General features: G+C 37.6%; 1 long non-coding RNA gene across 1 annotated transcript in view; it reads left to right on the top strand.

Moving 5' to 3' along the window:
* The window catches only part of LOC140697833 (uncharacterized), a 28,065-nt gene extending 5,754 nt beyond the window's left edge, over positions 1 to 22,311 (top strand). Inside the window, exons 3-5 of the long non-coding RNA XR_012075199.1 lie at positions 3,021 to 3,103; positions 5,948 to 6,199; positions 22,211 to 22,311. This is a non-coding gene — a long non-coding RNA (uncharacterized lncRNA). The remainder of the gene's footprint in view (positions 1 to 3,020; positions 3,104 to 5,947; positions 6,200 to 22,210) is intronic.
* Positions 22,312 to 25,330: the final 3,019 nt, after the last annotated feature.

Here is a 25,330-nt window from a genome sequence, read left to right as displayed (position 1 = left end):
GATAATCTTAACCCTGAAAGGTTGTTGTTAGGATCAAATAAAAGAATATTTATAAAGAGCCGGGCCCCTGGTAGGCTGGCCTCAGGAGGCAGCTACTATTTTTAGTATTTTTAGAAAATACTTTACCCCGGCTCACAAGAGTGACATAATTGATGGTTTCAGCCACGGCCTTCAGCGCCTCCCTAACCCCCAGTGACATTTTTCTGTCCAGTACCAGTGATAACACTCCCTCTCATTTTCTCTAGACTTTAATCAGTTTCTTGAGGCCAAGGAACAAATTCCGGGCCACTGGCCAGTGAGCAGGCACACAGGCTCACAGTTTCTTCCTCTACTTATTTTAAGCTGATCTGACTCCTTAGTTGAAACCTTATCATCAAATTCGAAGTAATTTTCAAGGCTCCTGACCACATTTAACAAGTAAAAGCCTTTGAGAGGGCAAATTTTTGCAAGGTTGGCATGTTTTATTTCTGCAAGTTTTGTTCACAATGTAAGGAAAAAGATGAAACAAATGTGGGATCTAAGATGTGATAACATTACTAAATGCTAGGTAATAATTAATGGAGCCTCCCTCCCACCAAACTCCATAAAATAGAATAGAAATTCTTTGAATTTTTGACAGAAATAGGTCAAATTGATTTAGAAAAACTACAATCACCTTATCTTTGCATCTTTGTTTGGTGTCTGTGCTCCTAGAGAAACCAGACACTGAGATATTTCAGATACAGCTGTACTACGTACGAAGTTGCTGAAGGTTTTTCAGTTTTATTTTTAGCTGAGAAATTCCATATAAGTCTGGATCAAACCTAACCATTCAATGGGCCATGTTGTCTTTTTATTTCCAAAATATGTCATCAATAGAGGGAAAATGTTTGAAAAAGTTTATAAATGTAAATCCCAATCAGTTCAAAGTTTCCCTCAAAGGTTGGTTGATAGCATATAACACCTTAGAACTAGTCTGTCATAGCCCAGAGCTTCTTTTTCCTAATTATTATTGATTTGATTTGATTTTTTTAATGGAGGTACTGGAGATTGAACTCAGGACCTCCTAGACCTCATGCATGCTAAGCATGCGCTCTACCACTGAGCTATACCCACTCCCCACCCAGAGCTTTTTAAAATGAACTACAGGGGCCTTTATATAAGGAGGTGTTAGACTTTGGGTATTTCTTGAATTTGTTGATCTTTTTCCTATTTTATTTGTGTAAGAATTTTATTTCTGAATAGAGTTCCTTCTCTTTTTTTTTTGTCTCTAAATTACACTTTAGTCTTCTTCAAACAACAGAGTACTTGAAATATTTTAGAAAATAAACCATCAAATGTGGCCACTTATGGGTAAAAATTCTACTCCATTTGGTTTGCCGTGATTAATAGAGCAGCAGAAACCAACATGTAGTGTTTATGATGCCTCAGACATTGTTCTAAGCAGGGCGTCTCAACCCTGGCACTACTGAAGTTTTGAACTGGGTCATTCTTTGTTGGGGTAGGGGATGCTGTCCTGTATGTTGACTAATGTGTAGCAGCCTCCCTGGCCTCTACCCTAAAGATGCTAAGAGCACTCCTCCACCCTCCCTTCACCAGTTGTGATAACCAAAAATGTCTCTAGACATTGCCAAATGTCTTTTGAGGGGCAAAATCACCCCAGTCAAGCACCCCTTACTGTTCTCGACATTTTTACACAGGTCATTTTACTTACTCTTTCCAACAGAGACTATGAGAGTTTATACAGTTTTCCCAAGGTCACATAGTGGATTGATGAGTGGGTTCCTGGGATTCAAATTCCAGTTGGTATAATTCCACAGTTCCTCCTTTTTCAGAAATCATGCTTTGGAGGGAGTGAGAGGGGAGGGGAGGAGAAACCCAACTTAGGTTCAACATTTCTTAAAAAATAAAAAATCATTCTGAGTTCTAATACTTTCTGCATTCTCAAACCCCATCCTGGTCCCCAAAATGTGCCTTTAGCTGCCACCAACCCCCAGCCCTCCGTTCCAGCAAATATCTTATTCTCCCCTGAGAGACAGAAGTTGTCTGACATGAGTCTCTTTCAGCTTTTTCCTCTTCATCTCAAAAGCCTTAACCCATGACCTAACCCGTCCTTTAGCATCCTTCTTTCTAAGGCCAACCCCTCTACTGTGCCCTTGATCATAGCCCACTCCCTTCTCTCTAACTTTGCTTTGTGAATAATCCCTCCTACAGATGATCCCTCTTACAGGTCTTCCATTCTTCCCCAGGCCTGACAATGTGCTTCTCCCTTTGTGATGGGCCATGCATGGTACCCAGTTATTTGGTCAAATATTATTCTAGATATTTCTGTGAAGGTATTTTTTTAGATGAGATAAAATTTAAATCAGTAGTCTTTGAGTAACACAGATTACTCTTCATAATGTGGGTAGGCCTCATCCAATCAGTCAAAGGTTGACCTCTCTAGAGTAAGAGGAAATTCCTCCACCAGACCACTTTAGAACTCAAACTGGAACTCTTGTCTGCGTCATCAGCCTGCCAGCCCACCCTGAAGATTTTGGAGATAAGCCAGTTCCTTAAAGAAGTCTTTCTCCCTCTGTATACACCTTTTTTTCTATTTCTCTGGAAAACCTTAATACACCCCCTTTCCTAAAACACTTTTTCCTTGAAGCTGCCTTGCCTCTAAGCTCACATGCCCTCTTTTCTACAGTCAGCTCTACTCTCCCCTCTCCTTCTGCTGGTTGCCCTTACAGTCTGCAATGGGGGATGTTTGAAATGTTGAGACTTCTGCACTACAAAATAAGGACTTCATCTATTTCATTGCTACATTTCCAAAATATGCCTAGCACAGTAACTTGAATATTATGGATACTTAAGCTTATTCATCTGAAATGTCAAATCTTTTCTCTAAATAAGGCTGAAAAACAACTGGAAAAAAATGCAACAGTAAACATTTCCTTTTGATATTTCTGGACTTAAGATGTTTGAATTTAAACTCTGCTTATTAAAAACATTCTTGTTGGGTAATTTAGTCCTCTTTTCTCTTAAAAAATGTTTTTCAGAGTTAAATAAAAGAGCAACCCAAATGTAGAAGAAGAGCAGAGAAATCATAACCCAAATCCAACTGGTGATGAATAGACATTTGGTAAGTTGCTGGTGGACACTATTTTACTTTACTACAAGTTTAATTCCTTCATTCCTGTCTGTATTGCCTGCCCTTATGAAATTAAAACATTAAGAAAATATTTAATTAATCGTGTGTTTAACTAGAATTTAAGTCATAAGGAAAAAAAAGCAGAGCTCAGAGGAGTATTTCTGCTGCTAGTGAAAAACAGTTATATTGGTTGGAATTTTGACCTTTAGGCTGAGTTTTAAAATAAGAACATATTTTTAGGGAATTAAGGAGCTTTTAAAAACCCAGTGGGGATTTACCACTGATTTCTTTTTTTAAAAAATAAACAATTTTTAGCAACATTCAGAGCACTTCAAGTTGAAGAGAGGAAAAAATTAGCCACAGTAACAAAAACACCATAAATCTAATCACTTCTGCTTTTATATTTGTATTTGTTGCTACAGTCCTTGCCCATATAGATTTATAATGTTTTCTAACATTTTATTATAAAATCTTTCAAACACATCACTCTATCCATCTTATTTTTTTTAATACATTTCAAAGTTAGTTGCAGACATCAGTATATTTCACTACAACCAAATGAAATTTATTCCAGGTATGCAAGGCTGGTTCAACATTCAAAAATCAACTATTTTGATTCATCACATCAACAGATTAAAGTAGAAAAATCATATAATCATATTAACAGATGCTGAAAAAACATTTGACAAATGCAACATCCATTTATGAGCAAAACTCTCAGCGAGCTAAGAATGCAGAGGAAATTCCTTAACTTGATAAAGAACATCTGTATGGCTAGGGTTATACTTAATAATGAGAAACTAAATGCCTTCCCCCTAAAATTGGGAATAAGGATGTCTCTTCTCCTATTCGACATCAGATTGGAGATCCTAGCTAATGCAATAAGACAGGAAAATAAAAACAAACAAATATACAGATTGGAAAGAAAGAAATGAAAGAATTTGTTCCCAGATGGCATGAATATCTATGTAGAAAATACCAAAGACCCAATCAAGAAACTGCTGGAATTGATAAGCAGTAACATCAAAATTGCAGGATACAAGGTCAATATTTAAAAATCAATTATTTTCCTATATGCCAGCAAAAAACAATTGGAATTTGAAGTTAAAAAGACACTATTTATGTTAGCACTAAAATTTTTTAAAGAAATACTTAGGTATAAATATAAAAAGTACAAGATCTATAGTTTTAAAAACTATAAAATGCTGCTGAAATAAAAGAATAAAATTTAAAAATATCTAAATAAATGGAGAGATATTCCATGTTCATGGATAAGAAAGCTCAAATTCATCAAGATGTTAGTTCTTCTCAACTTAATTTATTGATTCCACACATTCTCAGTCAAACTCCTGGAAAATTACTTTGTAGATATCAACAAACTGATTCAAAAGTTTATATGGAAAGGCAAAAGACTCATATAGAGCCAATACAACACTGAAAAGGAGCAAAATCAGAGGATTGACTCTACCTGACTTCAAGACTTACTATAAAGTTACTGTGGTGAAGACAGTGCAGTATTGGTGAAGTAATAGATAAATAGAACAGAATAGATAGTCTGGAAATAGACCCACACAAATATAGTCAACTGTTCTTTGACAAAGGAACAAAGGAAATTCAGTGGAGAACGGAAAGTCTTTTCAACAAGGGACGCTGGAACTACTGGATGCCCACATGCAAATCCTCCTCCTCCTCATTATCACCATCTAGCCACAAACTTCACACTCTTTAAAAAAATTAATTCAAATGGATTATAGACCTAAAAATGCAAAACTATAAGATTTCTAGAAGATAAGAGAAAATCTAGGTGACCTTGGACTTGGTGATGAGTTTTAGATACAACAGGAAAAATATGGTCAATGAAAGAAAAAATTGATAAGTTGGATTTCACTAAAATTTAAAACTTCTGTTCTGTGAAGGACACTGTTAAGAGAATGAAAAGATAAGCCACAGACTGGGAGACAATATTTGCAAAGCACATCCCTGATAAAGGACTGGAATCCAAAATATAGAAAGAACTCTTAAAACCCAGTAATAAGAAAACAACCAATTGAGACATGGGCAAACAATGTGGACAGACGTCTCACCAAAGAATACATACAGATGGCAAATAAGCATATGAGAAGATTGCTCAGCATCATACATGATTAGAAAATAACAAATTTTAAAAACCATTACATGCCTCTCTGTATGGCTAAAACCCAAAACACTGACAACACCAAATACTGGTGGGGACGTGAGGGATAGGAACTCTCAGTCGTTGCTGGTGGGAATGCAAAATAGTGTTGCTACTTTGGGAGACAGTTTGGCAGTTTTTACAAAGGTAAACACAGGCTCCATAAAATCCAGTAATTGTGTTCCTTAGTATTTACTTAAATGAGTTGAAAACATGCATCTTTGCAAAAATCTACACATGAATGTTTGTAGCAGCTTTATTCATGATTGCCAAAAAGTGGAAGCAACCAAGCAGTCCTTCAGTCGGTGAAAGGATAAACAAACTGTTATACATCCAAACGGGGGAATATTATTTAACTAAAAAAAGAAATGAACTATTAAACCATGAAAAGACATGGAGAAACCTTAAGTGCACATTGCTTTGTGAAAGAAACCAAATTCAAAAGGTTACATATGGTATGTAATGGACTGAATTGTATCCTCCCAAAATTCAAATGTTGAAGTTCTAACCCCCGATTTGACTATATTTAGAGATAGGGCATTTGGGCAGGTAATTAAGGTTAAATGAAGTCATAAGGATGAGGCCCTAATTGGATAGGTCTGATGTCCTTATAAGAGAGGAAAAGACACCAGCACTCACTCTCTTTCTCTGCACGTGCACAGACAAGAGGCCACGTAAGGATACAGAGAGATGGGGACCATCTGCAAGCCAGGAAGAGAGGCCTCACCAAACACCAACTCCGATGGCATCTTGATTTTGGACTTCTGGCCCCCAGGACTGTGAGGGAAAAAAAATCCACTGTTTAAGTCACCCAATTTGTGCTATCTTCTATGTCAACCTGAGCAGAGAAATACATGATGTGACCCCAACCATCTGCCATCTGGAAAAGGCAAGACTATAGAGACAAGAAAAAGGTCAGTGGTTGTCAAGAGGTTCAGGAAAAGGGAGGAAGGTTTGAATAGGTAGAGCACAGGGAATTTTAGGACTGTGAAACTATTCTATGTGATGCTGTAATGGTGGATATATGACATGCATTTGTCAAAACCCATAGACCTGTACAACACAGAGGTGGGCCCCAATGTAAACTATGGACTTTAGTTAATAATGATGTATCAATATTGGCTCACCAGTTTTAACAAATGCACCACACTAATGCAAGATGTTAATAATGGGTGAGACTGTGTACAAGAGTACTTTCTCTGTAATCTTTCTATAAACCTAGAATGACTCTATAAAAGTTTATTAAAAATTTAAAAATTAAAAGTTAATATTCCTAATATAATAGTGAAAATTAATACCATAGATAAGTATGAGTTTTTTTCTTGACAATTCTGTGTACTTTAAAATAATACCTATATTATCCAGTTGTCTATCATAGTCTTGAAAATACTCCTCTGGTTTGCTGTTGACATTTTAAAGTGAAGGGTTTTTTTGTTTGTTTTACAGAAGACTTTCCCCAAATCATCTAAACATGTAGCGTATTTGTGACCTAATGATGATGGCAGGTTGGTCCACTTTTTAAAGAAAAATAGCATTCACCTGGAACATCTGAAAACACTACATTTTTAGTGATTTTGACATTTGCTAATAGTCTACCATGTGAAGAGGTTGAAGATGAGGAAGGAAGTCAGTGTCCAAATCCCCTTCACAAGTAGCAGCACGTCACCAAGATGGGGCGAGCCTGCTTGCTAACTAAGACCTTGCTTGAAGTGATGGTGGTTGCCGGGGAACCATATATGGCCCAAAGCATATTACCCCTTTCTTCAGAGACATTAAGGAAGGATTCTGAATGTATCCATATGGAGTATCTACAAAGCCAAAAACATCCATCACCCCTTCTAAGTGAATTCTCAGGACTACTCACCTTTCACTGCCACCCTCCCCACTTACTCCTCTTCCTCTATTTTTGTCCCTGGTCCTATCCTCCAGTTTTCAATACCTGCTCCAGTCTCTCAACTTCCTTTTTCTTCCCTCTGCTGCATTCTGTATAATTTTCCCCAATATATCTTCCAGTTTATTTTATGTCATTTATTGTTAAAACCATCTATTGGTGTTTTGAATTTTTTAAAAAATCTTCTATTTCAGAGAATTTCACAATTCTCCAAATATATACATATACAAAAATACACAGAACAATATAATGGATGCCCATGTCCCCATCACCTGGCTTCAGTAATTGACTTTTTTCATTTATACTCTCATACATTTTCTCCACAACTGAGTGTTATTTGTAGCAAATCTGATGATTTTCTTTCAAAACTGCTTTGAAACATGTGGCTACTTCTCTTTGTTAGTCATCCTCTGGCCCCAGCTTGTTTGTTCCTCCTCTGGGAGATTCTGTTGGAGCCTCAGGGTATAATGAGAAAAGACAGGGGATATGTAACATCGCCAGGCAGAGACAGGAAGATGACGCTAGAGGTCTCAGGGGCTGTTGCCTCTCCTGGGAGTCACGTGGCATAGTGATCAGTTTGTAATTAGAGTGTAGTAGTGACCTCTGTCATGTGTCATCTGTTTTATTCTGCTCCTGGGGCCACTCCTCTGGGTCCACTTGAGATTGTGGCTCCAGATGTTGGCATTCTGAGTCTCTTTATTATATTTGTACTTTCAAGATAGACCTCAAATAATTCCTTCAGACACATTTCTGAGTATCGTGAGCTCACAAGGAAACAGGACATGTGAGCAAGATCCAGGAGGACCAAACCTACAGAGATTGAAGACATTGGAATTAGACACAAAATATTAAATAAGCCTGTTTACCATGATTAAAGAAATAAAAGAGGGCGTTGAAAATATGCATAAGGATCAAGAGATTAGTTTTTAAAAGACCAAGCAGATTTGAAAAAAGAACCGAATATAATTAAATAAAACCATGATAACTAAAATTAAAAACTCAGTGGATATTGACATAAATGAGACAGTCATGCCAAAACCTTTGAACCTGGATGTGATTAAACCTCTAATTCTATCTAAACCACAGATAAGCAATTGGCAAAATACAAACTGTAGAAAATTCTGTAGGACAAACAACTCATTAAAAAAATAGATTGCAGGGGAAAAAAAAATATCGAGGAGAACCTATTGATTAAATGGCAACTTAGAGGACGTATTTATCAATTGCAGTATTCATACTTTGGATTCTGATTCAAACAACTTGTAAAAATATGATATTTATGATACAATTGGAAATTTTAACAGTTCCTGGATGTTGAGCCTACCCAGGGGTATTATTCTGTGGACAATATGGGATTGTTGTTAATTTGGAGTGTAAAAACAAGACTTACTGTCTTTCATAGATACAGACTGAAATACTTACAGGGCTTCTGTTTTACTTGCATTATGGCCAGAGAATTAGCGTCCTTAGTCATCCTGGTTCACCCGAGACACTCCCCATGTTAGCACTTAACCCCTTAGTCCCAAGCAAACCAGGGTGATTAGTCACTCTAGTCTAATCAGTCCTTTAAAATTAGTCAGTCCTTTAAAATTGGTCAGATTATTAAAGTACCATTAGATTATTCCTATTAATTATTTTGTCTCTTTGAATGTTTTTGAAGTGACACTTTTAATATGATTTTTTTCATTTCATCTTTATAAGTCTGTTGGTTTTTGCTATACATAATTTGAGGCTCTGCTGTAGGATACATAGATGTTTATATATGCTTTTATCTTCTTGAATCCTTTCATTTCCTTATAGTCCTCCTTTTAATCCTAATTAATGCATTTAATTCTAAATTTTATCTTACTATGTATCAGCATTGCAACATCAGTTTTCTTTGGTTAGTACTTACTAAGTTTATTTATTTCCATACCTTTATTTTCAACCTTTCTGGATCATTTTCTAGTAATTTTGTTCCCTGTATATAGCATATATCAAGATTTGTTTTTTAAAATCGATATGATAATCTTTTTTAATAGGTGAAGATGGTTCTTTTAAATGTATTAGAATTTTTCTTATTTCTGCTGTCTTAGTTTGGGCTTTCTGTTTACGTCCTCTTTACCCATCTGCTTCTTCCTCGTCCTGTATTCCCATTAAACGATAGAGTTTTCTATGTACCCTTTCTATCCTCAGAGACTTTGTAAGTTAAGGGTGATTTTTCTCCTATTATTTTTTATTTTCACTTTTTAGTAGTTACTTTGAGCCCCAGCACGCCTATGGTTTCAGCAGGCCGCTCCCTCTTTCATGTCCTGTTCCTTTTCTGGTTCCTGGAAATGTTTATACTCTGTTGAGCCTGATTATGTCTTTGTCAGCCTCCCTTTTTCACATTTTACATAAATTTCTCTGTAGAAATCATCGCTCTCCTTTAAAAGTAAATATTGACCTTCAAAGCATTAACTTATTATGAACAACCTTGAGTGGAATTCAACCATTCGAGCTACTCATTTCTCACACTATCAGTTGAAGATCCTTTATTTTTCTTTCTCCTTTTGTATTTGAGGTAACACATTGTCAAAATTTTACAAATTTATGTAGTTTATAGATTATTTTTTACTATATCACATATTCAGTATGCAAAGTTACTTATTAAGGTATAATTAGTACAGAGTATAGTATACAAATCTTAAAAACACAGCTTGATAAACATTTACATATTTGTGAATCTGTGTAACTACCACCAATCAAGATGCAGAACATGTCCATCTCCCCGAAAAAGTTCCCACAGTATCTTCCTGGACAAAACCAACCCTGAGATAACCACTGTGCTAACTTCTATCAATCACTGTGGAACAGCATTGCCTCTCCTGGAACTTCATAGAAATGGAATCCTGAACTACATACTCCTTTGTATCTGTCTCCTTTTGCTCTCAACTTCTTTTTCAGTTTCATTCTTGTTGTATATATCAGCACATTCTTTTTTATTGATGTGTCCCATTCCATTGCATGAGCAGAACTTGACTTACTCCTTCATTCTTCTTATGATGAATATTTGGGTGGTTCCTAATTTTTGACCATTCTAAATTAATATGCTATGAAAGGGTCTGGCATAAGTCTTCTTGTGGACAAAGCTGTGCCATAGAAAAGACACGTGTTTAACTTTGAGTAAAAACAGCCAAACAGCAATGTATGAGAGTCTCAATTATTCCACATCTTGCTAACACTAGAAGCTGTCAAGTCTTTAACTGTAGAACTTTGGTGGATGTATTGAAGTATCTCACTGTATTCTAAATTTGTAGTTCCCTGATAAATAATGTTGTTGAATATTTTTTTATGCTTATTGACAATTTAGATATTTTCTTTTGTAAATTATCTCCTTAAATCTTCTGCCTTTTCAAAAATTAGGTTGTTTGCCCTATTAGTATTGAATTGTAAGACTCCTTCATACGTTCTGAATACAAGTCCTTTGTTAGATATATGTCCTTCCAGGCTCTGGAGTGCCTTTTCACTTCCTAACAGTATCTTTCATTAAATAGATTTTAAAATATTGATGAAGACCAATTTATCAATCAAAAATTGTTACAGTTAGTGCTGTTTGTTCCCCATTTTCAAAATCTTTGCCTATCTCAAGGTAGTTTTACCTTTCAAATTTACACTTGCTCTACCCAGAATTGATTTTTGTATATGGTAAGAGATAAATGTCAAATTTTATTTCTTTTTCATGTGAATATTAGTTGCTCTAGCATCACTTATTAATAAGACTGTCATTTTTCTTTGAAATGCCTGAGTGTCATTGTTGTAAATCAAGTGACCAGATGTACATGGGTTTATTTCTTGACTCTCTCTTCAGTTCTGTTGCTGTGTTTGTCTATCTTTTTGCCAATACCTCTCTATCTTAATTACCAAAGCTTTAGAGTCAGTTAAATATGTGTCAGTATAGGTCTTCCAACCTGGTTCTTTTTTTTTTTTAAGGTTGTTTTCACTAGTCTATGTCCTTTGCTTTTCCCGGTAAACTGTAGATTCAGATGATTCATTTCTATGCACAAAAAATTAAGCCCTGTGGGATTTTGATTGGAATAGTGTTAAATCTATAGATCAATTTAGGAAGAATTGCTGTCTTAATAGTATCAAGCCTGTGGTATATCTCTCCATTTATTTAGATCTTCTTTAATTTTTCTGAGCGATGTTTGATAGTTTTTAGCATATAGATCTTGCACACTTTTTGTTGATTTGCTTTTCTTTTCCAGGTTCTTGAAGTAGAAGCTTATCTCATTGATTTTAAAACTTTCCTCTTTTTCAGCATATGCATTTAGAACACGTAAATTTCCTACTAAGCATTGTTTTATTTGTATCTCACAATTTTTGCTAATTTGTGTTATTATTATTCATTCAAAATAGTTTGTGAATGAAATAATGCCATTTGCAGCTGCATGAATAGAACTGAAGATCATCATTCTAAGTGAAATAAACCAGAAACTGAAAGAAAAATACCATATGATATCACTTATATGTGGAATTTTTTAAAAAGGACACAAATGAACTTACTTACAAAGTGGAAACAGACTCGCAGACAGAGAACAAACTTACGTTACCAGGCAGGGGAAAGGGGTTGGGGAGGAATAACCTGGGAGTTCAGGATTTGCAGATACTAACTACTATATATAAAACAGATAAACAACAAGGTCCTGCTGTATAGCACAGGGAAATATATTCAATACCTTGTAACAGCCTACAATGAAAAGGAATATGAAAAAGTATATATATATATATAATTGAATCACTATATTGTACACCAGAAACTAATACAACATTGTTAAATGACTATACTTAAATTTTAAAAAAAGGTTTCTAATTTACCTTCTGATTTCTTCTTTGACCAATAGATAATGTAAAAAGTATGTTGCTTGATTTCCAAATATTTGAGTGATTCCTATTTTTTGTTACTGATTTTTAACTTGATTCCATTGTCACGAAACATGTCATATGACTTTGGTCCTTTGAAATGTATTGAGACTTGCTATATAGCCCAGTATATGGTCTATTTTTGTGAATGATCTTAAACAGCATGTGTTCTTTTTTCTTTTTCATAGTTGTTGGCTATAATATTCTGTAAATGCTTTGTAAATGTCTGCTTAGGTCAGATTATTCATTTTATTTATTGAGACTAATTTTTGTCTGCCTGTTCTATGAATAACAGAAAGATATGTTTTTAAATATCCGATTCTAATTATGGATTTATCCATTCATCCTTTTATTTCTGTCAATTTTTACTTCTTATTTTGAATGCATGCATTCAGGCACATACACATATTAAGGATTATTATATTTTCCTATTGGATTGACCCTTTTATCAGTATTAAAAGCCCATGGGAATATCGGGCAATACTTTTCACCTTAAAACTTAGTAACTTTAATTTTCAAGCTTTTTGTGGTTAGTGTTTACATGGTACATGACATGTATGTTTCTATCCTTTTACTTTCAACTGTTCTGTGTTCTGTAATATTCGAAGTTTGTCTTATAAAGAGTATTGTCAGATCTATTTTTAGTCAATCTAATAATATCTGCCTTTTAGTTGGGATGTTCAGTCCTTTCATATTTAATGTAATTACTGACATAGTTTTAAGTGTGTCATCTCAGTATTTGTTTTCAATTTGTCCTATATGTCTTTGCTCTTCCTTTACTGGATTTGTTTTTTGAGGTTAATCAAAATTTTCCTTCCTATTTTATCTATCCTTTTATATTAACTTGTGTTTTGGTGATATGGGGAATAAATTACTAACTTAAAAACCAAAATTCACACAGTCACAGTTCTTACCCTTGTACTTTTGCATTGTGGTTATCATTTTTTCCTACGTGAAGTAATGTGGTCTCCTATTACAAGGTATATGTGGGTGCTGCATATGTGTAGGGGTGTGTATGTGGGGGTGTTGTGCATATGTGCGTGTATCACACATGCACATGTGTGTGCATGCTTGTGTGAAAACATGTATGCTTGCACATGTGAGGGTTGCCTTTAGTTCCCAAATAACTCAGTGATGAATTTTAAGAGCACATTTCATAATTTAAGGATATCACTTCATTAAGTTCTAAATACAAAGAAGTAATCGGTTAAATGACAACCTACTAGTCTATCAGAATAAATAGTTCTGTGAAACAATTTTAACTTGTAGGCCAGAATTGAACTCAAGTATTTGAAGGAAAAAGTTGTACCTTCATATAATCTCTCAAGAGACAGATGAATGATGTCCTAATTTAATTCAGTATGTATTTCCATAAAATCATACAACAAAATTCATGAAAACCATAGTACGAGATCATGTCAGCCACTGCTAGCATAGGAGAAACATATGCTGTTTTGGTTTCATGTCAACTTTTTTTTTAACTGATTTCTTAAGGAAATACCTTCCTCTCGCTCTGGTAATATGCTTGAGCTTTGTTTGGAAAGTTTCAGGGAAAGGGAGGTTTTAAGAGAGATTTGGAGCAAACTCCCTAGAGAACTTCCTTCCCTTGGCGATTGATATGATCCAGGCTTACGACAGGAAGGTATGATGTAAGTCTGTGCATGTGTGGAGATTATGTTTGACCAAAGATTTTTCTTGGTGAAGTGTTGAAACTGAACTCTGGGAAATTTTCAGAAATAATTCTGCAACATATGATTGTAACTAAGGTCTCTTTGATGTGGCTAAAATCTTCTCTATTAGCAGTAATTATATTAATTTCTTTCATCTTGATTTTTGCACTGTGATAAAGACAAAAAGACATAGTCATTACAAAACGTTGTTGAGATGAACTAAAAAAACCTCAATAAATGGAAAAACATCATATAGTCATGGGTTGGAAGACTCCATTAACATTACTAAGATGGCAAAACTTCCCAAACTGATCTAGAGTCAACGCAATGCCTAACAAAATCCCAGCTGATTTCTTTGTACAATTTGACAAGCTGATTCAAAAGTTCATATGGAATTTCAAGGGATCCAGAATAGCCAAAACGACCCTCCAGAAGAAGACTAGAGTAGGAGGACTCAACGCTTCCCAATTTCAAAGTTTACTGCAGAGCAATGGGATCAAGACGGTATAGTATCAGCCCAAGGCTAGACATTTAGATCAGTGGAACAGAAGTGAGAGTCCAGAAGTAAATCTGTAGATCTGTGCTCAACTGATTTTCTTTATTTTTTTCTAATTCTTTTTTTAATTAAAAAATTTTTTTATTATTGAAGTATAGTCAGTTTACAATGTGCTCATTTCTGGTGTACAGCATAGTGATTCAGAGATACACACATACACACACATATATATATATATTCCTCTTCATATTCTTTTTCGTTATAGGCTGTTACAAGGTATTGAATATATTTCCCTGTGCTCTACAGCAGGACCTAGCTGTCTAACTATTTTATATATAGTAGTTAGTATCTGCAGATCCCAAACTCCCAGTTTATCCCTTCACACCTCCTTTTCCCTCTGGTAACCACAAGTTTGTTTTCTGTGTCTGTGAGTCTGTTTCTACTTTGCAAATAAGTTCATTTGTCTCATTTTTTTAAGATTCCACATATAAATGATATCATATGATTTGTCTTTTTCTTTCTGGTTTACTTCACTTAATATGACAATCTCCATGTCCATCTATGTTGTTGCAAATGGTATTGTTTTTAGTAGTGGCCATATATCTCCTAGACGTTTAATATTAAAGATTGGCTCATGAAGTTCTGCATGCTTAAAAATTAAGGGAAAAAAACAAATGTTATGGAAATCTCTATGACGCTGGCAGTCGAAAGCTCAGTAAGTAACAGATACTATAGGGAGGTGATACAGATGAAGGTAGCCATAGGCAAGTCGATGGAAAACTACTTTGCCATTTGAACCATCTCTCCAGTTAATGCCAATGGAAATGATAGATAGGTAAGTATAAATTTAATAAAAATATAAAGTTAAATATAAACACACCTAAATATAAATATAAACAAAGTGCTTTTAAAAAACAGAATATTTATAAAATTGAAAGAAGTGGAGACAATTTTAAATTGGGGTATCTGAATTGCATTTTATTTCCTATACACATATAGACCACATTTCATGCTTCTGTGTGTTTACACCGCAGCTGGTCCTATTTTTGACACATGGTGAGGGGAATAATAAAAACTTAATTGTTTAGTTAGTAGTAGTGATAGCTTGGCATTTAACACTGTCCTCGGTATAGTCCATCTTATCTTTCCTGAATTACCTCTTACTGCTTTCCTACTTGTACTTCATATACCAACAAAAGAAAATTGTTCCTTTTCCCCTAAACCCATCGCTGCACCTCTGGTCGTGTGTCTACACCTAATAACACCTGCCACTTCATCAGTAGCTATCAAGTTTCTACCATCCTTTAGGGTCCAACTTAAATGTCCCCTCTTTCATGAAATATTCTTTGATCTATCCCAGCCTCTGTTGTGCCAATTTAAGGTACCTGTCAACTAGTAATTCCCCTGGCATTGGTCTTCTATTCTGTGTTCTCCCTAGTTCTAGTCTGTGGTGGGTGAAGTTTGGTTCCCCAAATTCCTGAGTGCTGGTGTACACACACTTTTCTTCCAGTTATTCTATCAAACACTATCTAGGCATTGCCTTGAAGGAATGTAACTTAAGGTCCCAAATCATGGAAAGCTTGTCTGGGTGGACCTGACCTAATCACATAAGTCCTTTAAATCTAGCTCTGGAGGTAAGAGACAGAGGGAGTCAGTGCGATTTTAAACATGAGAGGGAGTTCACAAGGGAGAAAATCTTGGTTAATGGCCTCAAAGATAGAGGGGGTCAGGTAGCATGGCATGGGGCCTCTAGTTGCTGAGAGTGGCCCTCAGCTGACAACCACCAAGGAAGAGGGAGCCTCAGTCCTACAGCTCCAAGGAACTGAATCTTGCCAACAACCCGAATAAGCTTAGAAGAGAATCCTTCCCCAGAGCCTCAGGACATGAACTCGGTCTGGCCAATACTTTGATTTTTGGCTTTTGAGATCCTGAGCAGAGAACCCAGCAATTCTGCACCTGGACTTCTGATCTGCAGAAATGTGAGCTAATCAGTGGGTATTGTTTTAAACTGCTAACCTCGTGGTCATTTATTACATGGCTAAAGGAAATACATATGTGGTGCATTTCTCCTACCGTCTTCACCCCCTTCTCCTTAGTCAGCACAGCCTATTGCCTGCACATTGTCAGGCCTTCTTCTTGGCGAAAACCACTTGCTTAAAGACCCCATGTTCATTTTTACCAGAAATATTTTACTGATACATTTTTCCAATAGGGCCCTCCAGTGAGGTGTGGTCTGGTTTCTAAATTTGTCCATCTTATTTTTCTGTTTAAAAAGTATGGTTTATTTTAAGCATAAAATTCTCGGAAATTTTGTACCCATTATTTAAGTTAAGAAATAAAATATTACTAAAAAAAAAAAAGAAAGAAAGAAAATATTGCTGACCCATATGAAACCCCTGTGTACTCTGCCCCAATCCTGTTCCTCACTTCTTAACCAGATATAATCACTACCTTGAATTTGATGTTTCTCATTCCACGTGTGTTTTTATGCTTTCTTTAACATGTTTACATCCATAAATAACAGTTAATACTCATTTGTATGTTTTAAAAACTATGTAAATTGTATCATGCTGTCTGTGACTTTCTGCACCTGTTTTTTTTTTCTTCCTACTCGGTATTATGTTTTTGAGAACAGTGTTATTTTATTTGGGCTCCTAGAACCCCTGGCTGAATGCTGGGCAGTCTGTCCCTCAACCAGGAATTTATAAGGATGTTGAGAGGGATGACACACATGTACCAAGGGATATGGAATAAAGTTTGCTACTCACACAGAAAGGCAAAAGGATTCGCTGAGAAAGGTTCTGGCTTAGTCAGAAGTGAAGCAAGAGTGAAGCCAAAAAGGATGGATTCCGCTCTTACAATGGGTGGTGGGCGGGGGTTAGGGGAGAGTTCTCCTGCACAGGTTGGGGGTGTGTAAGGGTTGAACTTCCTGCTGGTACCCAGGGATCAGGGGTGTGCACTGGCCCCCTTATCAAGGTTGCCCAGATTTGAGACAGGCAGAGAAGAGAAGTAAGACTCTAAAAGCTGCCAATGGTCTACCATCAAAAATGGAGTCTCTTCATTAGAGTCATGTTGGGAAATATGGCTGCTTAGCTCATTTTTATTGTATAAGATTCTATTTTGTGATTGTATCGCTATGTATCAGTTCCTCTTTTAGTGACTATTTAGGTCATTTCTAATTCTTAGCTATCTCAAACAATGCTGTGGAACATTCTTGTAATGACTCCAGGTACAGGTGGAAGCACGTCTCAGAGTATATGCTTAGGAATAGAGCTGCAGGGTCATGTATGCATATTTTCAACTTCATGAGATTCTTTCAGTAGCTCTTCAAAGTGGCTCTGCAGGTTAATAACTCTTTCTGGCTGTGTAAGAAGTTCCTCATACACAGAACTTCATCGTATCCTTCCCAATACTTGGTATTGTCAGACTTTTCAGTCTTTGCCAATCCAATGGGTGTGATGTGGAATCTCATTTTTTAACGTGTGCATTTCTTATTTACCAATCGCCAATAAGATTGAACATCTTTTCCTATATTTATTGTACATTCAAATTTCTTATTCATGAAATGACCCTCTATCCTGCCCTTTGATCTTCTTTCTATTGAAATATCTGTCTTTTTAAAAAATTTATCTATAGGATTGTTTTTATGCATTTTAAATACTGATTCTTTATCAGATAGGTGCCTCGTAATAAATTCCTTCAGTTTGAGGTTTATCTTCATTTCGTTTATGGTACCTTTGGGTGTCCAGAAGTTTCAAATCTTAATTTAACCCTGGTTTATTAATCTTATCATTTATGCCATATAGTTTTAAAATCCTGCCTAAAATCTTCTTTCCTAACCCAAGATCATAAAGATATTTTCCTATATATTCTTCTAAAAATTTTAAAGTATTTCTGTACACATTCACATCTTTTATTCACCTGAAATCTGTTTTGGGGAGTGATATGAAGTAGAGATTGAAATATTTTTCCTCTGTATGGACAACCAGCTATTCCAGCACCCTATCCCCAGTCATTTATTATGGCTCTTCTGTTGGATAATGAGCTTCCATATAGAAGTGGGTTTGTTTATAGGCTTTCCATCAATCTAGTTTTCTATCCCTGTGCTAGCCTTACTCGGTCATAACCACACTTTCCTAAGTACTGTGGCTTTAGGATACAAGATGCATGATATGTTAAAGAGCGGGTCCCCCTTGTTCTTCCTCAAAATTATTTCAGCAACTCCTGGCCCTTTGCTCAATTCATATGGACTTCAGGGTAATAACGTATTACCTTTCATCCAAAGTAAAAGCCTGTCAGGAGGACTGATGTCTGTATGTGACTGAGACTTCCTGACCATGATGTTCCTTTCTTTAATATCTTTCAAAAAGTTTTTCCTTTTTCCATTACAGATATCTTACACACTTGTTTAAGATTTATTTCTAGAAAACTCGTATGTTTTGTTGCTATTATAAATGATATCTTTCAAAGTTATATTGTTGAACCATTTGATGCTGATTTGAGGAATGAAGTTGGTTTGCATAATCATTTATCTGTTGGTTCCTTTGGATAATTTTACATAGAAAAGCATGTGAGTTGAAAATAATGACAGTTTCATGACTTTTTCCTGATCCTTATTTCTCTTTTAGTTATGAAATAGCTATACATGTGGTATTACTATATATAATATAGTATATCGTATACCAATCTATTGGTATACAGCATATGGTATGGTATACCTATTTATGGTATTACTATGGCAGTATTATAATATACTAATTATATATTTTATATATAATTCTACATACAGATACTATAAGGAGAGAAGCTGTCTAACTTGTAAAGAGCTATCTGTGATTATTTTTTAGTGATAAGCCCAGGAACTGATTTAAGTAGCTATATTCAATAATTTACTACTAGAATTAGACCTGTAAATACAATTCAATAATGCCTGAAATTAAATTGAATATGCTCTCTATCAGGATCCATTCACTTGGGCTCTGCACTTTGTCAGTTTTCCAGAAATGGTGATTAGTTTGTTCTGACCCAACTCAACTTTGCTGTCAAGTGTTCCTCAGGACCAAAGACATAGTATTAAATGCTAAATATAAAAGTATAGTGTATTCATCTGTGCAGAATTCCATTACAAAATATCATAGGCTGGGTGGCTTAAACAATGAAAATGTATTTCCGTACAATTCTAGAGGCTAGAAGTCCCAGATCAAGGTCCAGCAGGGTTGGTTTCTGGCGAGATCCATCTTCCTGGATGGCAGACAGCTGCCTTTTTGCTGTGTCCTCTCTTGGCGGAGGATGAGTGAACTCTCTGGTGTCTCTTTTCATAAGGACACAAATCCTCTCGGATCAGAGCCTCACCCTTAAGACCTCATTTAACTTTTAATTACTTCTTACTCCAAATACAGTGACACTGGGGGTTAGGGCTTCAATGTATGAATTTAGGAGTTGGGAGATACAGTCATTCCATAACAGATAGCTATTTAAAATCCTTCACTTAACTTACTTTCCAGGTTAACTGATCCCCTCCATTCCCTTTGTAAAAAGCATAGATACTTATGGCCTGACAAAGGCTCGATGCTAGAAGACCACTCACTTTATGCCCCAAACTACTATTCCCACATGTTGAGTGTTCAGTTGTGGTGATTCCAGACTTGTTCACGCCTGCTGAACTTGTTACTGTCATTGTGTGATTTAATTTAACATAATGCAAACTAATGAATGTGAATGCAAAAAGGAGTCATTGTTCCTATGAAAACTGCATTGGCAATTTCTAGAAAGATTCAGTAGTTTTAACGTGTTGTCAAAATAGTTGACAAGGCAACTGTAAGAGATTGGAAAACAATAAGTGAAAAATCTAGAATCTGCACCAAGATTGTTTCACAAGGGTCTTTAGTTCTCATTCCACTTTAAAGAAACTGAAACTGGATATCATAGCAAATGTGTTATACACATCGTTTATGCAAAGATCTTGTGGAATCCCCAAAATAAGCAGATTCTGAGAATGAACATTAATCAGGTTTGACACATCACATGCATTTACACATTTCATATTAAAATAAAATTAGTTAAGGCATGCTCTTTAAAAATTATTTTTAACTGCCTTTATTGACCAACTGCTTTTCCCAATCACATCAAAAAAATCATTCTCTTCTACTGCTGACCAGGGCTCCACCGGGGTCATAATTAGTACACTATTGATTGACGTGGAGTCTAAGCCGCAGACAAAACTCCAGTCTTCAACATTGTCCCTCTTGTTTGCTTAGCTCAGCAGCCAGCCACCAGCATGTATAGAGGCGCTTTGTGCAAGCACCAATTATCAAAAGGCTGTGCTTTCATCCACACCATTAATTTCTGAAGCCAGAAGATAGCATGGCAAGTGCACCGACAAACACTGCTACTACGCAGAATCCCCAGACAAATGATCCTAGGAAAGATAATCTCCTTGGGGATATAAAAGACCTTAGTTTCTTAACCTGGGCACCTGTAGCGTGTGTCAAGTATAGCACGAGGGTAAATACTAACAGCGATTGAGAGATAGACGCTACCTTTTCTCCAACAGTTCATTTTCCAATAGATGCTTTCCTTTGTCCTGACAGCACTACAGTGGGATAAGCAGCAATTAATTCATGCTTTTATTTTCTAATAGGGACATCACACACAAAGCAGCACAATTGTTTACTCAGGTTTTCCTACGATTCTACGGGTTCCAGCCTTACTTAATCTCCTTCAGCAGGCCACATCCTCAGAGAGTTCTCCGTGCAGTCAGGTTCACCAGACCCTGATGGCGACCCGCCACGTGTTTGCTGCCTCTTTAGAGACTATTTTAGACAGCTGCTGGCAACTGCATCTTGGCCAGTGTTCCTACTCCCAGTGAACCCAAACAGGACACAGGTTTGTGCGAGTGGGCAGAGAGCCACTTCAGCTAAAATCTGGCAGGGCCGTGATCGCCCTTAGCTGCTAACTAGTAAGATTTTGCTGGCTATAGTGTTTCCGGACTGTTTTGTGTTATCAGCATCGTAATGGCAAATACATTAAATTGACTAAAAGGGCTCTTTGAATTCTAGCCAGAACAGGCAGGTTGCATTTAACGTGGAGTGATATGAATTACGTTCATTAAGTTTATTCTCTGTGACTGGTCCCATGGGACTGTCTCAGTGATAATGACTTGGGCTGAGAGCAGCCGTAATTAGGAGGGAAAGGCAGCACTGAGAACTCTCTAAATTGGTGCAAAGACAGTGGTAGAACAAAAGACTCTGAGAGCTGGGAGGAACACTGGAATTCATCTTGTCCAAACGCTTACAGCCAACGTGTTTCTCGTCGGGAACACCGTTGGCGTTTGGGCGGGACAGTTCTCTGAGGGACCGTCCCACACACTGCAGGCTGTTTAGCATCCCTGGCACCTGCCCACTACATGCCAGGAAGCCTCAGTCATTATGTTATGACAACCCTAATGCCGCCACCAACTTCCCAGTGTGCCCGAGGGAATGGTACCCTCCCTGTTGAAAACCTCAAAGCCAAATTGCTCATAGACTACCAGGAAACCTCTGCTGACACCACTGATTCACTGACAGCGCCTCTTAAACCTTACTGTGTGTGAGAATCAAGTAGGGATCGTGTTAAAAATGCAGACTCTGACTCAGTAGATCTGGGGTGGAGAGTGCAATTCTGATTTTCCAACCAGCTTGTAAGTGATGGCAAGACTGTTAGTTTATGGGTCCCACTTTTGGTAACAAGGATCCAGGGATCTAAATGAGAGGATGTCTGAACTGTCCCAGTGTCCTTACCAGTTCACTTCCTGCCCACAGTTGTGGCTGTTGAATGTGACAAAAGAGGGTACCTGCCCTATGTATAAGCTTCTCAGGAAATCTGCTCTTTCATTGCCTTGGGGAGCCTGCCTTAATCTGCTCTTTCTCCTGGGTGACCTGATAGCAGACTCTGCCTTTCCATCCCTGCATGGCAGGCTTCAGATTTTTGTTTGTTTGTTTGTTTCCAGAGCCTGACTTCACGGAAGACTCTCTCTGCGGGTCTCATGCCCTCACCTGTCCAGCTGCAGCTCCTGGGAACCCAACTGAGACCAGAACCAAGGCGCATGCTTGTTAGGTGAGCTGGCAGAGATGGGTGGGGGCTGGAAGAGCCTGTGAGCTGTTACGTGTCTCGGTGGCAGAGCTGCCCAGAGCCGGTGTTTCCTGACTCCTGCTCAGAGATCCTCCCCAGTGGCCCAAGTTCTTGTTTTCCTTCTATTCCTACCCTTAAGTGAAACTACGTGTCACTCAGTACATCTGTTTAACATACCAGGAAACTGCCACCTACTCTGCTTCAGCAAGAAGCCTCCTTGCAGACCAGCTTGTTGGTTGACGTGCAGCCTAGAGAACTCGCGCAGTGATTAACAGACGGCAGAGTAAGGGAGTCCCTGCAGGCATTGTCCTCCATTTTCTTTCCATTCCTGGCACTTGGAAGTAGTTGGTGAAAAGGTTTTGAGATGTGTCCCTTTCCTGTGGTGATAAAACAATGAGATAAAAAGAAATTCAGTTTCCCCCATCTAGAAAACCAGCTCTATTTCTCCATTATCTTTTCTGGTTCCCTCCATCCCTTTTCAGCCAAAGAAACAAAGCAGAAGGCCGTCCCTGTGGATGGGTAGGCAGGAATGTGATGAGGAACAGGGGACTCTGTGATTCCATAATGCCGATCTTAGCCTGGGCTACCCTAAAAGCAGAGTCTGAGACAAATGCTTGTGTGATTGTGCTTATTGAGAATGGAGATTCTGTGGAGCAGCAGGGCCAGCGGGGAGTCAAACAGAGGGTGAGGGGAGGAAAACTAAGGATACGTTGTCAAGCTGGGCCCCGCTGCAGGTGATGGTGCTGGATTCCACCAGGACCCTGTGAAGTCACCTGAGAACTCTCTAACTAGAGGATGAAAGGGGGAAGCATTTACCCATCACCTCCCACTCTCCATGGGTCCACGGTGGGCCCAGGGGTGTTGACTCCCCTGAACCTCCCGGTTGTGCAGGGGTGAGTGCCCAGCAAGGTCCCGAAGGACCTCAGAGCCACTCCGAGTCTGCGAGGAATCCTACAGCAGGAGGTGGGGTTGAGTGCAATTTTAAGTGGTGCCTAAGAAGTAATAATCCTTAAGACAATGGAGGATACTGGGGATAGCTCTGGGAGTCCTAGGGAATGGAGACATCCCACCTGAAGCATCTGTGGCATGCCAAGCACGGGCTCTTGTCTTCATGTGGGAGAGGTACTTTTGGAAAGTCATCCTTCCAGCCTGCGTTCTTGAACCCTGCATCGTCCCAGCAGGACCCACGTGGGGAGTCTGGACACTTTGCTTTTAGAGGATTATAGGCTTGGTTTAGACCGTTTCCCAGATGTTGGTTTCTCATCCTCAGCTTTGAGTTTGGGAAGACTGGTCGTAAAACCCAGATGTGCACATGCAGAAGAATGAAGTTGGGCCCTGCTTACAGTACGTACAAAAACAACGCAAAATTGATCAAAGACCTAAACATAAGAGCTAAAAACTATAAAACTCTGAGAAGAAAACAAAGAGGAACAACTTTATGACACTGAATTTGGCAATTATTTCATGGATATAACAGCAAAGATAGGTAAAAAAGAAAAAAGTAAAAATAGATAAGTTGGACTACATCAAAATTTAAAATTTCTGTGCTTCATGGGACTATCAACGTGGAATAGAAGAAAATATTTGTAAATCATATATCTGATAAGGGATTGACATCCAGAAAATGTAAAGAACTTCTACAACTCAACAATAAAGAAACCAACAACTCAATTTAAAAATGGGCAAAGAACTTGACTAGATATATCGCAAAAGAAGATATACAAATGGCCAAAAAGCACATGACAAGATGCCCACCACAACTCAATAGGGAAATGCAAATCACAACCACAATGAGACACCACCTCATACCCATTAGGATGGCTACTGTGTTAGTATGGCTGCCATAAACAAAACACCGCAGGTGGGGTGGCTCAAACAGCAGAGCTTTATTTTCTCACAGTTTTGGAAGCTGGAAGTCCCAAGGTGTTAGCAGGTTTGGTTTCTTCTGGGGACTCTCTCCATGGCTGGCAGGTGGCAGCCTTTTCACTGCATCCTCACCAGGCCTTTCCTCTGTGTACACACATCCTTGGTTTCTCTCTCGATGCCCCAGTCTCCTTTCCTTATGAGGACACCCGTCAGATTGGATTAAGGCTCACCCTAATGGCTTCATTTTAATTGAAGAACCTCTTAAAGGCCCTACTTCAGAATATACGTACATTCAGATTTACTGTTTGAATCTTGACCTCTTCCCCAGGCTTTGCTCACCAGTCCATACTGTGTGGTACCTACAGTCAGGCCATGCACTGTGAGAGCGGTAAAAAGAAGCATCCCCAGGGCTTCAGGGGCTGCACATCCTCCGAGTTCCCTTTGGGAACTGCTGGTGCAGGAGCCTAATGCGCTTTGCCCAACTGAACTCACCTGAGTAATGAGAATAGCATAAAGATGTCAGCTTGCAAGCCATTCAAGCAAAGTGAAAAATCTGGAAAGATGGTTACACTGGTGGTAGTTGTTAATGCACTAAGTCATAACCTCTAATGCTAGCATTACGTTACTTAACATGCAATCACCTTTGACAGCTACCAGAAACTAGGAGTCATTGCTGTGTAAAGCAACAAGGAAGGGGGAAATACGAAACTCTTACAATTGTTTGATGTTTTGAACAGACTGATTTTTCCACTTGGATTTTGCTGATGTCTATGCCATCTGCCACAAGATTCTACAGACACTCTGGGATCTTCTCCAAAGACGAAAATAAGATAGTATGTAATTCACTTGAATTGTATGCTATTAACTTTTAAGTTAATCAATTTTTGTAAATATGGTAAATAATGGTTTTTCTGACTGATAAAGTTATTTTACAATAAGCACAATAAACATTGGCATTTGTGAAGAGTCTAAAAGAGGACAAAGCTCAGAATGAAGGGAAGAGAAATTCACTGGAGTGACTAAAACTTGAGTTCCTACTACACTCAGAGTTCTTGCTATGTGTTTTTGTTTTTGTTTAGAACAATTATTCCCCATTGTTTTAAAAGTTCTTTACAAGTTGGGGAGGGTAAAG

Source organism: Vicugna pacos, chromosome 8, assembly GCF_048564905.1.
Source record: "Vicugna pacos chromosome 8, VicPac4, whole genome shotgun sequence".
Taxonomy (NCBI): domain Eukaryota; kingdom Metazoa; phylum Chordata; class Mammalia; order Artiodactyla; family Camelidae; genus Vicugna; species Vicugna pacos.
The sequence above is the reverse complement of the archived record's forward strand: the minus strand, read 5'-3'. Positions and strand labels throughout refer to the sequence as shown.